The following is a 12,867-nucleotide window of genomic DNA, read 5'->3' on the forward strand; positions in this document are numbered from 1 at the left end:
CATTGAATGACTGTCATCCGTTCTTATGTTTAGCAGCTTCTGAAAATACTCTCTCCATCTATTTCTTATTTCTTCTGGCTTTGTTAAAATTATGCCACCTTCATCCTTCACAAATCTGGTGTTTACTTGATCTCTCTTTTTGTTTCTTAAGATACCATACAGTAATTTCTTGCTGCCCTGCGTATCATCTCTCAATTTCTGTGTGAATAAGGCCCAGCTTTTCCTCTTTTCTTCCTCCACTACTTTCTTGGCCAAATTCTTTGCCTCCACATATTTTCTTCTACTTTCTTCAGTCTTAGATGTTTTCCATGCTTTCCATGCCATTTTCTTTTCCTTCACGTTAATCTTTACCCTATCATTTCACCAGTGTGTTTCTTTGTCTTTCACATTTCCTGATGTTCTACCACACACCTTTTCTGCACATCCAACCAGTGCTTCCTTCAATCTTTTCTATTCCTCTTCAACATTCCCGACCTCTGTCCTGGGTACCAAGGGTGTTATTTCCCTTTGAAATTCTTCTTGTATGCTTTTCTCCTTCAACTTCCATACTTTAATTCTTTTCTCTCTTCTTAATTGGGGTTTTTCAATCTTTCCAACTTTCAATTTTCCTGTCAAACTCTGTGATCTCCACCAAAGGCTTCTTCAGGCATGGCTGTTACATCTACAAGGTTCGTCCGGTGTTCCTTCTCTATGATTATATAATCAATCATGGTCTTTGTTCGTCTGTCTCCCCAGCCATACCTTGTAATCTTCTGACTGTTCTTCTTCCTAAACCAGGTGTTTCCAACAATCATTTGATTCCTCATTCAAAAATCCACCAACAACTCGCCTTCTGGTTTTACATTTCCATATCCAAAGGGCCCTACAACATCTTCCTTTCCTTGTTTTTCCATTCCAACTTGTGCGTTTAGATCTCTCATCAATAGTACTTCCTTATCTTCTATCTGTCTCTCGACTTCCTCTAAGAAGTCCTCTAGATGTTCATCTATGCAACCAGTTTGTGGGGCATACAACTGAAATAGATCATTCACGCCATTTTCAATCTGGAGTCTCATCATCATCATCCTATCGCTGACGTACTTTGCATATTCCACATATTCTTGGATTTCTCTTCTAAGTATGATGGCCACTCCATTTTTTGCTTCAGGTCCTCCGCTGTAATACAGCCTGTATCCTTCCCTCAGAGGGATCTCCCCTGTACCTCTCTTCTTGGTCTTGCACAGTCCAAGTATGGCTATATCTTTTTCTATCATGAAGTCAACCAGTTCTTCTGTCTTTCCCGTCAGTGTCAGTTCATTTACTGTTGCAATTTTGATGTAGTTTGGTGCTGGTTGCCCATTTTTCACAGTTTCCCTAGCAGCTGAAGAACTGCGCATCGCTTCTAGCAGGGGACGCCCTAACCTTTTCCGAGGCACCATATCTGCTTTGTCCATATAGGCTATTGTTACGATGGGCTCGCCACACCCAAAGGCATTTAATACCTACTGCCAGGTTCAAAATTAGGCCGCCCCTAACATGGAGACAGACGCCTTTAGTAGCCGCTCCTCTGGAGTACAGACGCTACGGGTATGCCCCTTCCTCCATCTCCGCCGTACCGAAGTCCACCTTCTCTGCCGTAGATGCCGTTGAGGTCTTCACTCGTAACCCTGAGCTGGGATCCATACCAGATGTTACACACCGGGTCAGTGTGCTCTGGGACTCACATAGGCAGGGGCGCCACTCCCTGGGTAGGGCTGCCTCTGAAAGGGTCCCTACCTGCTACCTGACCAGTATAGTTTTTAAAATACTGGAGAGTTTAATATCAAAGTACATCAGAGGGATATGTGATGATAAAAATTGGTTCATGAGGAGCCAGTATGGATTTAGAAAGAAATTTTCTTGTGAGGCACAACTGGTGGGATTTCAGCAGGACATATCAGATCAGTTGGATTCAGGAGGTCAGTTAGATTGCATAGCCATAGATCTTTCCAAAGCCTTTGACAGAGTGGAACATGGAATATTATTAAAGAAATTGGAGGGAATAGGATTGGACATAAGGGTTACACGTTGGATAAAAACATTTGTAAATTCAAGGATCCAGAAAGTCAAAGTAGGAAATAATGTATCGCAGGAAGAGAAAGTTTGGAAGGGAATTGCACAGGGTAGTATAATCGGTCCGTTACTTTTCTTAATATACGCAAATGAATAGGGAACAATATAACATCAAAAATAAGATTGTATGCAGATGACATAATTGTTTGTATGGAAATAAATAACGTTGAGGATTGTTCAGAATTACAAAGGGACCTTGAGAGTATCCAACAATGGATTGATGGTTAATGGAGGCAAATCAACTGTTACAACATTTACAAACAGGAGTTTTAAAACTGAATTTGAATATACTTTGGATGTGGTAGTTATCCCAAAAGATGGCATGTGCAAATACTTAGGTGTGAGATTTGAAAGTAATTTGCACTGGAAGGGTCATGTGGGTGACATTGTTGGGAAAGCATACAGATTGTTACATGTCATAATGAGGCTACTTAAAGGATGCAACAAAGAATTAAAAGAGAAAAGTTACTTAAGTATGGTTCATCCATTATTGGAATATGGAAACAGTGTTTGGGATCCTCACCAAGAATACCTAATAAAAGAAACAGATACCGGAAGTGAGCAGAGGAAAGCAGCAAGATTTGTAACAGGGGATTTCAGGAGAAAGAGTAGTGTATCAGAAATGTTGAAGGAACTTGTGTGGGGAAGCTTTCAGAAAGAGAAGGGAGAAAACTAGACTTATAGGATTATATAGAGCCTATACAGGAGAAGAAGCATGGGGAGATATTTGTGAGAGGCTTCAGTTGGAAAATAATTATATCGGCAGAACTGAACGCAAGTATAAAATTAGAAGGAATTTTGGCAGAAGCGATTGGGGTAAATTTTCATTCATTGGGAAGGGTGTGAAGGAGTGGAACAGTTTACCAGGAGCAGTGTTTGATCCATTTCCAATATCTGTACAGATATTCAAGAAGAGAATAAACAGGAACAGAGAAAATAAATGAAATGTTAGAGGGCATTCGACCAGTGCAGGTTATTGTAAATAAAAAAATGTGTGTAAAAAAAAATTAATTCCATCCCCTGGTCTAAGGAGTTTGGACAGCCAAAGTAGGGGACTGCCTGTAGGGGTGAAGTACAGTGGGGACTTTGAGGGCCCTGGGACCCCTACGGTAGCTGTGAAGGCCCTTTAGGAACTCTGAAAAGTGGTGGCAAAAGGGGCTCTGGTTAAGACGCAGCGGGTCGTTATGCTACTTAGGTTCCAGAATGGGTAAAAAAAAAAAAAGTAAATAAATGCAATGTAAAGTTTAATCTTATACCAGTTGTATAGTATCATTTGAAGTAATTCCACATACTGTATATCAGTTGACTATACTTGTAAATAGTACAGGATATATTATAAGTAGAATTTTGTAAACAATATAAATTTATTAAGGATGAGCTGTGTGTTTAATAGAAAAAATTGTTAGCGTAAATTGTATAATATTGTATTATAAGAAAATTTTCTTCTCTTGTTAATTTAATATTTAGTGCTTGACAATAATGTATTTTAGTGTACCATTTGCCACCGAGGTAGACACCTCATTTGCAAGTAAAGAGTTTTTGATTTTTGATATTGTGCGCGTGTTCTTGCAGGTTCTGTCTCAGCTCGATGTTTTGTTATACATTCTAATAACTAAATACAAAATAGACGATCTTTTAACCTAAAAAATGTCGCGCAATGTCCTTCGATAAACAAAACACAATAGATCATCCCACTATTCGGTAGCCAGAACTACACGATCCAGGAAGCATGGGAATAATATACATCATTGCTGCATCTCCAGTGAATACTTACTGTGCGATGAGTGTGCTCATTAAGTGCTGTCTATGAAATGTAAACTCATATAAGTGACTACTTATTATAAGTGATGCCTTATTACTGAAGGGTTCCACTTATGTATAAGTGCTGTCTATGAATTTGGCCCGTAGTCAGGTTTTTCAGGAGAACGCACTTCCTTCTTTGTCTGTCCACCCAGTAGATATTCTAAATTTAAAAATATAATTGTACAAGCTGTTTCTGAAAGTTTGAAGTGAAAGCGTTTCGCTGATTGAAAATATTTTTCTAAGCTTTTGATCAATATCTTATAAACGTATGCTCGCTGGAATCCCCTTTGTAGCAGCTCCGAGGTTATGCATGACCTTGATTGAGATCTATATACGGATAGGTTCCAGCTGATGTAAAACAGAAGACAGCGAAATGTCTGAAAGTTTAATAAATGTATTTAATTTAAATGTATTACCATCCAAGTTCAGTGGTATGTCTGGTTCAAGCATTTATAGTGCATGAAAATTATTCACCATTGGTCACGTTATTAGACCACGTGTGATTAGTGTTTTGTACGTAGAGTGTGGCGAATTCATCATTTATTTAGGAGAGGATTCTAGTGAAGCAATAACAGCAAATCTTCCTGTCTACAGGGAATTGAGCCCCTTGCATTCGGATTAATGGAATACGTGTCACGTAAGTAGGCCTACCTGTTATTTTGTGGCAAAGTTAATGTATTTCAATTTTTATTTATCTTGTTATCTACGTAAGGAGTACGAGGAACTTGCGGAGTGATATGAAATGTTTGTTTATGCCTGCGACGATGGAAGGAGGTTTTTCCTTAGTGGAAACTTCGTAGTCGAGAGGAATGAATAGTCGAATGTTTTCAATCGAACGATAGTATTCTTTACTTCCTGTCGGGAAGGCTGAATAGTCAAATGATTTCAGTGAAAGAAAGTATTCATATAATGCTAGTCATTCCATGAAGAACATTGGAGTGTTTCCAGTCAAAACTCTCCGTATCAAAAGTGGAGAGCCGTACTTTTACTAATTAGGCTTCGTTTTTAAACGCAATTTACCAATAATTTGAAATCACTTGTGTAGACACCCATTAGAACAAAATAAATGTTAAAGTAAATAAATAAATGACCACTGCATCATAGCCATTATGTTTATTTAATGGAGCCAAGCTTTCAGCCAAATTGCATTGGCCTTCATCAGGGCAAGTTAAATTCTGCTTTCGACAGTGAGTGAAGAAATTCAAAGAAACGTGGACGTCATGGCCGTACTATCCACAGCCTACCCCACTAACGGGTCTCAAGAATTTTCATACTGTAATTCGCGGTTTCGTGAGTGCGTCCCGCTGTTCCATGGTGGTGTTACGCATGTATTTCTGCAGTACAGGTCTCCGTGTTATATTGACTTACAAATTCATTCAAAGGGACCCACGTTCGCAGCCAAGAAGTTCACTCCACTCCACATTAGGAATAAGAAGCTGCACCACCTGGAGATCCCAGCTTCATATCCCATTCACTGGCAGCGGACACTGTATCCTTAGTTTAATATAGTTTTCCACTTTTTTATATTCATTCCTGGCAGATGACACAATAGTATGGTACTGTACCTTTGGGCGCATACCCCAATCCCAGACTTATATAATCACGCTTCCAAGGAACTTACACAGGTTAAAATCCAATTTACGCACTCATCCGTACACCGGGCTAATAAATAGGGATACCCTTGCTATGAACCAACATAATACGAATTGCCTTTCTTGGTACTAACTGGACAGTGAAACGTAGAAGACTGCAATGAGGCTCTATTCTTGAACAATGCTAATGTAAACCTTGTTGCTGTAGTACACTGTCGGGATGAGAATAGCCAAACACACTACTATGGTATTTTCTAGATTATTATTGTAATTAGGCCTTATTTATTAACAACATAATTAATATAAACAAATATACAAGGAAACAAAGAGCACATAAGCAACAAGTATCAAGTAGTTACCTATAAAGTTAACATACAACAGCCCACATACAAACATGTTTGGTTCACAGAGGCAAAGCTGGGTATCTTACAAGTCACTTTAAGTTCATATTGAGGAAAATAAGTTTATCAAGCTTCTTCTATTTTAGGTGGTACCTTTTTTCAGATAGTCATTCCAGCCTTCAAGAAAATACTCTCAGTTGGAACCGACGTTGCAGTTACTTCTGAGCAAGTTTATAGAGTTTTGGCATTGATGCCTTATTTTTCCAGGGCAGTTTCTTCTATCTTCATAGGCTTTCTCGATATACTGGCGGAGTATGACAGTGGCGGAACATACGGGCTTGGATTTTTGTTTCAGGCTATAAATTCTATTGGCAGAAAGTTTCTGTGTCATTACTTCCATTAATTCTAACAATGGAATACAATCTTCAACAACTTACCATTGGTCGGCAGTTAAGGGCTCTGGACTTTTAGGTAAAGACATAAGAGTAGCCAAAAGGGGCTGCATGATTTCCTTCAATCGTTCAAGCATTGTAAGTATGGAGTTCCACCTGGAACATACATCTTGCTTCACTTTGAGTTGTTTAAATCCCATTTGTCTTTGCATTGACCTGAGTTTATCTGCAGCAGCAACACTTGACATAAAATGTGTGACCAATGCACGGTAGACTCTAGGAATATTTGCTAATTTTACATGTATAGCCATAGCATCATTAACAACTAAATTTAACATATGTGCAGCACATGGCATATTTGGTATGCCAAGATTATTTACGGTAGCTTTTATATTCGCTCCACTATCAGTTACAATAGCTACTATTCTATCTGTAACGCCCCAGTCGTCCAAAAACTTGTTTCAGAACATCTGATAAGTATTGTGCAGTGTGACTCTGGGACAGTTCTTTCGTAGCAAGCACACACGACCGTAATCTATCTCTTTCACTATCAAAATAGTGGCAAGTCACAGTGAGAAACAATTTGGTATTCAAAGAAGACCCTATGTCTGTAGTCACTGATAAGCTGCACATAACTCATTCTGTAATTCAGTGTGGGTCGAGTCGTATAAGCTTCGTAGAATTGTAGAGGTAAGCCATTTCCGATTTGGAAGAATGTATCTTGGTTCAAGTTCAAGAATTAATTCTTTGATACCACAATCTTCTGTAATTGACAAGGGCTGCATATCTCTGAAAAACAATTTTAACCACTAATAAGTTATTTTTTTCAATTCTAGCATCCGAAATATCATTAGTTGTGTAACTATCGTAGAGATGCAACTGGCGAGTAGGCTTTGTTCTAGGGTTCTGATCTAGCTGTGAAACGTTTTCTTTGGCGGTGAAGGTGGACGAGGTGAGTGTGGATTGTGTCTCATTTCCAGATAAACTTATTATTTTGTTAGGAATCGTAAATGATCAGATTCCGCCCGTGTTTTGCTCAACAGTCACATGTTGGCGCTTTAAATGGTCCCTCATATTCGATGTGTTATTGGAACATTTGCATTCTTTCTTAAACAGGAGACACAAAGCAGATATAGAACTTATTTTCTCAAAGTAATCCCATACTTCATGCATTTTGGGACTCGTTTTTTCTGCTACACAATAACAAACTGCACAATAACATGAATTTAGCAATATTTACAAATAACAAGGAATGTATTTATATAGACAGCAAGATACCAAAAACCCCCGATAGCTGTTGGAGATATCCGAAGTGACTATGGACCAATAGTTCCATTCCCTTCCATGTCGCTGTCGCAGGAATGCGACTGAATTAAGTCAACTTGTATTGCGCTGACTGGACAGTGAAACGTGGAGAGATCCATGACGGGGAATGCGACTGAATTCAGTCAACGTGTTTTGCGCTGACTGGACAGTGAAACGTGCAGAGATCCATGACGGGGTACACGACTGAAATCACTTGACTTGTTTTTAAGTATTAAGCGTAAGGAATTTCATGTTTTTATCCGTATTGAACTGAGATCACAATTAAATAAGCTTATAGTAGGTTCCATCTTTTTACATTTACAATGTTGTTATCTGATGTTTACAACATTATTTATTACAAATTACATTTTCCTGTGTTAGAGAAGGACAATTATGTGGTGATTGTGAGTGGTACAAATGACATTGCTGCAAATGAAGGTGAGGAACTAATTACGACTCTCAGAGGTAAGATTTCCAAACTACCTGACTCAAAAGTAATTGTACTAAATGTGCCACCCAGGTATGACCTTTTAGAGGACTCATGTGTGAACAAAGCTGTACATGATGTAAATATAAAAATCATGAGATTATGTAAGAGTTTTAGAAATGTCTATGTAGTAGGTACTTTAGGTCTTGGCAGGCAAATGTTCACTAGACATGGGTTACATCTAAATGGTAATGGAAGAGCAACTCTCTGTAGACAAATTGCTACAATTATCAACAGAGATTTGCAAACTAATCTGTACTTAAGAAAACCCATACCACTAAACTGGCACATACAGGGAAACTTGCCAGAAAACCTAGACCCTTAAATCAAGATCTATGTACAAGGATCTGGGTTCCAGGGAAGTTATCAACTCATGAGTCAAACGTTACCCAATTGCAACAGTCAAGTTTTAGGGAGGAAGGAGGTCTGAGATTGCTCTTGGTAAACTGTCAGAGTGTAGTAAATAAACAATTAAAATTCGGTACATTGATGGAATCTTATGAGACGGATGTGGTGATAGGAGTGGAATCGTGGTTGAGAGAAGGGGTGGGTAATACAGAAGTATTTCCAGAAGGGTATACAGTCTATCGTAGAGACCGAGGAGACAAAAAAGGAGGAGGGGTATTTATTCTGGTGAAGGAAACTTATTGTTCGCATGAATGGTTTACTGATGAAAGGGATGAAATATTAGGGAAAAAATTAGTTTGTGATAATATGAAGGAGGTGGGAATTATAGGAACATATAGGCCTGGAAGAGAGGAAAGAGACATGGAAATATTTGAGAAAATAATAGATTATACTCATAAAAACAATAATGATACGGTAATAATTGGGGAAGATCTAAACTTGCCTGAAGTTGAATGGAATGGAGCTGCAAGTGAAGCCCATGAACAGAAACTGGCAAATAAGTTAATTTGGGAGGGAGGATTTACAGAAGTAGTACAAGAACCAACTCGTCTCAATAACTTGCTAGATGTATTCTTGGTTAAACCATGGGAAATTGTTGATAAAACTGAGGTAATTGAAGGAATAGGTGACCATAAGGCTGTAATAATGGATGTAGGACTCGTACAAAAATGCTTAATAAGAGGGTCACAAAAGACAAGAAATTATACAGAAAAACTAAAGTTGATGAATTTGGGACTTACCTTAAATCACAATTCAGTTGTTGGTTAAGTGAAGGGAATAATGTGGATACACTTTGGGCTAAATTTAAAGGAATAATTTGGGAAGGAGAGAAGAGATTTGTACCTGTTAAGAAGGGTAAAATGACCTCAGACCCTGTTTATTACACAAGAGAAATAAGAAAATTAAAAAGAAAATGTAGAATAGTAAACAGGAAAATCAAAGAAGGTAGGGAGAATAGAGAAACTAGAAAACAACTAATGAGGGAACTGAATAGAGTGAAAACGGAAGCAAAAGAGAATTATATGAATGGCATTCTTCAAGAGGGTAATGACCACAAAGGGAAATGGAAAAAGCTGTATTCATATATTAAGAATCAAAAAGGAAAAGGAATCCAAATTCCTACAATGGTGGGAGAAGGGGGTGAACACTATTTAACAGATACTGAGAAAGCAAACCTCTTTAGTAGGGAATTCCGAGATTCAGTAGAAGATTGTCAGGACTTGGAAACCGTAACAGAAGATAGAGAGGGAGAGACACAGAGGGAAACAAGAAGCTTCTCATTCACAAATGAAGATATTTTCAGAGAAATCCAACTGCTTCAGCAAGGAAAAGCAGCAGGAAGTGATCAAATTACTGGGGAGGTATTAAAGACAATGGGGTGGTATATAGTGCCTTATTTAAAATTTCTCTTTGACTATGTCATAAATAATAGTGTGATACCAAAGGAATGGAAGGAATCTATAATAATACCAATTTATAAAGGAAAGGGTGATAAAAGGAAACCAGAGAACTACAGACCAATCAGCCTGACCAGTATAGTTTGTAAAATACTGGAGAGTTTAATAGCAAAGTACATCAGAGGGATATGTGATGATAAAACTTGGCTCATGAGGAGCCAGTACGGATTTAGAAAGAAATTTTCTTGCGAGGCACAACTAGTGGGATTTCAGCAGGACATATCAGATCAATTGGATTCAGGAGGCCAGTTAGATTGCATAGCCATAGATCTTTCCAAAGCCTTTGATAGAGTGGAACATGGAATATTATTAAAGAAATTGGAGGGAATAGGATTGGACGTAAGGGTTATACGTTGGATAAGAACATTTCTAAATTCAAGGGTTCAGAAAGTCAAAGTAGGAAATAATATATCACAGGAAGAGAAAGTCTGGAAGGGAATTGCACAGGGTAGTATAATCGGTCCGTTACTTTTCTTAATATACGCAAATGACTTAGGGAACAATATAACATCGAAAATAAGATTGTTTGCAGATGACATAATTGTTTATAGGGAAATAAATAACATTGAGGATTGTTCAGAATTACAAAGGGACCTTGAGAGTATCCAGGAATGGGTTGAAGAAAATAATATGAAGATTAATGGAGGCAAATCAACTGTTACAACATTTACAAACAGGAGCTTTAAAACTGAATTTGAATATACTTTGGATGAGGTAGTTATCCCAAAAGATGGCAAGTGCAAATACTTAGGTGTGAGATTTGAAAGTAATTTGCACTGGAAGGGTCATGTTGATGACGTTGTTGGGAAAGCATACAGATCGTTACATGTCATAATGAGGCTACTTAAAGGATGCAACAAAGAATTAAAACAAAAAAGTTACTTAAGTATGGTTCGTCCATTATTGGAATATGCAAACAGTGTTTGGGATCCTCACCAAGAATACCTAATAAAAGAACTAGATGGTGTGCAGAGGAAAGCAGCAAGGTTTGTAACAGGGGATTTCAGGAGAAAGAGTGGTGTATCAGAAATGTTAAAGGAACTTGGGTGGGAAACTTTAAATAAGAGAAGGGAGAAAACTAGACTTGTAGGATTATATAGAGCCTATACAGGAGAAGAAGCATGGGGAGATATCCGTGAGAGGCTTCGGTTGGAAAAATAATTATATTGGTAGAACTGACCACAAGTACAAAATTAGAAGGAATTTTAGCAGAAGCAATTGGGGTAAATTTTCTTTCATTGGGAAGGGCGTGAAGGAGTGGAACAGTTTTCCAGGGGTAGTGTTTGATCCTTTTCCAAAATCTGTACAGATATTCAAGAAGAGAATAAACAACAACAGAGATAATAAATTAAATGTTAGAGGGTATTCGACCAGTGCAGGATATTGTAAGTAATAAATGTGTGTGATTAAATTAATTCCATCCCCTGGTCTAAGGTGTTTGGACAGCCCAAGTAGGGGACTGCCTGTAGCGGTGAAGTACAGTGGGGACTTCGAGGGCCCTGGGACCGCTATGGTAGCTGTGAAGGCCCTTCGGGAACTCTGAAAGGTGGTGGCAAAAGAGGCTCTGGTTAAGACGCAGCAGGTTGTTATGCTACTTAGGTTCCAAAATGGGTAAAATATAAATATGTAAATAAATTCAATGTTAATTTTAATCTTATACCAGTTGTATAGTATTATTAGAAGTAATTTCACATACCGTACTGTATATGAGTTGACTATGTTTGTAAGATATTATAAGTAGAATTTTGTAAACAATATAAATTTATTAAGGATGATGTGTGTGTTTAATAGAAAGAATTATTAGCGTAAATCGTATAAAATTGTATTCTAGGAAACTTTTCTTCGTCTCCTGTTAATTTAAAATTTAGTGCTTGACAATAATGTATTTTAGTGAACCATTTGCCACCGAGGTAGACACCTCATTTGCAAATAAAGAGATTTTGATTTTGATTTTTTGAAATCACAGGACATGTTTCAGTGTACAGTTTTTAACACCATCATCAGCTGTTTGAAAAGTGTATAGAAACTTAGCAGTCAAAACAATGAACAGCATATTATCATACTTAACTCCTTATATACAGGCAATAGAATGATGTTATAATTAAATCTAACATCTTATTATACTAGGTTAAAACTAATTTGTGTGACAAGGAGATTCTTGCATGTCAAAATATAAAATTCTTCATTTGATATATGAATGGTCTTCGGTTCCTTAATGTCTATAATATTATACACTCGTAATATTGGTTTCACATGTGATCCTAAATTAGAGGATTGAAGTTGAATGCAGTCCGTTTGACATTAAGATATTCATTTTTTGTATATGTTATTTTGTTTAATTAAAAGTTCATTGTATACAAAAGAATTATTAAAGCTGAGCCGTCTTCTTATTTTTGTTGAGTAAAAACGTAGTATTTTTGATGTCGTTTATGTAGTGGTTGAACTGTGATATTAATTTGCCCTATAGTTGTTAAGCAGGCTACGATTCTCAGTTCAATAGGCACCTGTAATGATGAAACCCTATGTTAAAAGAAAAGCAAGAAAATTGATAGAGAAACTGATTGAATTATTGAAACGCCTGACTCGCCTCTAAAGCTGTGTACCTCGCTTGATGGCTGCAGCACAACGAGTGTGTCTTCTTGTTTCTTGCACTGCGTGATGAAGCGTTAGGGAAGGAGAAGTAGGGGCGGTAAAAGGGGTGTTTCCAGAACATTGGCTGTTTAGGAGGAGGTGCGGGGGGCGTTGTGGACGTAGACTGTAATACGCAAAGTTGTTACGTAGAGTACGGAAGACGTTCGAATTTTCTGGAATTTTTAAGTTGTTGAGTAATAGAATCAGACAATCAAATAATACCTTAGGTTTTTCCGAGATTTCGTTCAGATTAAGGTTGGTGTTATAATATTGATGTAGATGTAGTAAACATGCTTCCGTAATGTCAAGCCTCTGTCCTTTAGCCAGTGTTTCCATGATCTCAAGGTCTTCATTTATATC

At 37.7% G+C, this 12,867-nt stretch overlaps 1 protein-coding gene across 3 annotated transcripts in view; it reads left to right on the top strand.

The window, feature by feature from the left end:
- The window catches only part of LOC136875820 (zinc finger protein OZF-like), an 80,764-nt gene that overhangs the window by 13,570 nt on the left and 54,327 nt on the right, over positions 1 to 12,867 (top strand). The window contains exon 1 of one of the 3 annotated variants that reach the window (XM_068228182.1): positions 4,423 to 4,531. The exons of the other annotated variants lie outside the window; for them this stretch is intronic. The gene's annotated coding sequence lies outside the window, so the exon portion shown is untranslated. Of the gene's footprint in view, positions 1 to 4,422; positions 4,532 to 12,867 lie in introns of those variants that run through there. 3 annotated transcript variants of the gene reach the window in all.

Source organism: Anabrus simplex, chromosome 6 (assembly GCF_040414725.1).
Source record: "Anabrus simplex isolate iqAnaSimp1 chromosome 6, ASM4041472v1, whole genome shotgun sequence".
NCBI classification, from domain to species: domain Eukaryota; kingdom Metazoa; phylum Arthropoda; class Insecta; order Orthoptera; family Tettigoniidae; genus Anabrus; species Anabrus simplex.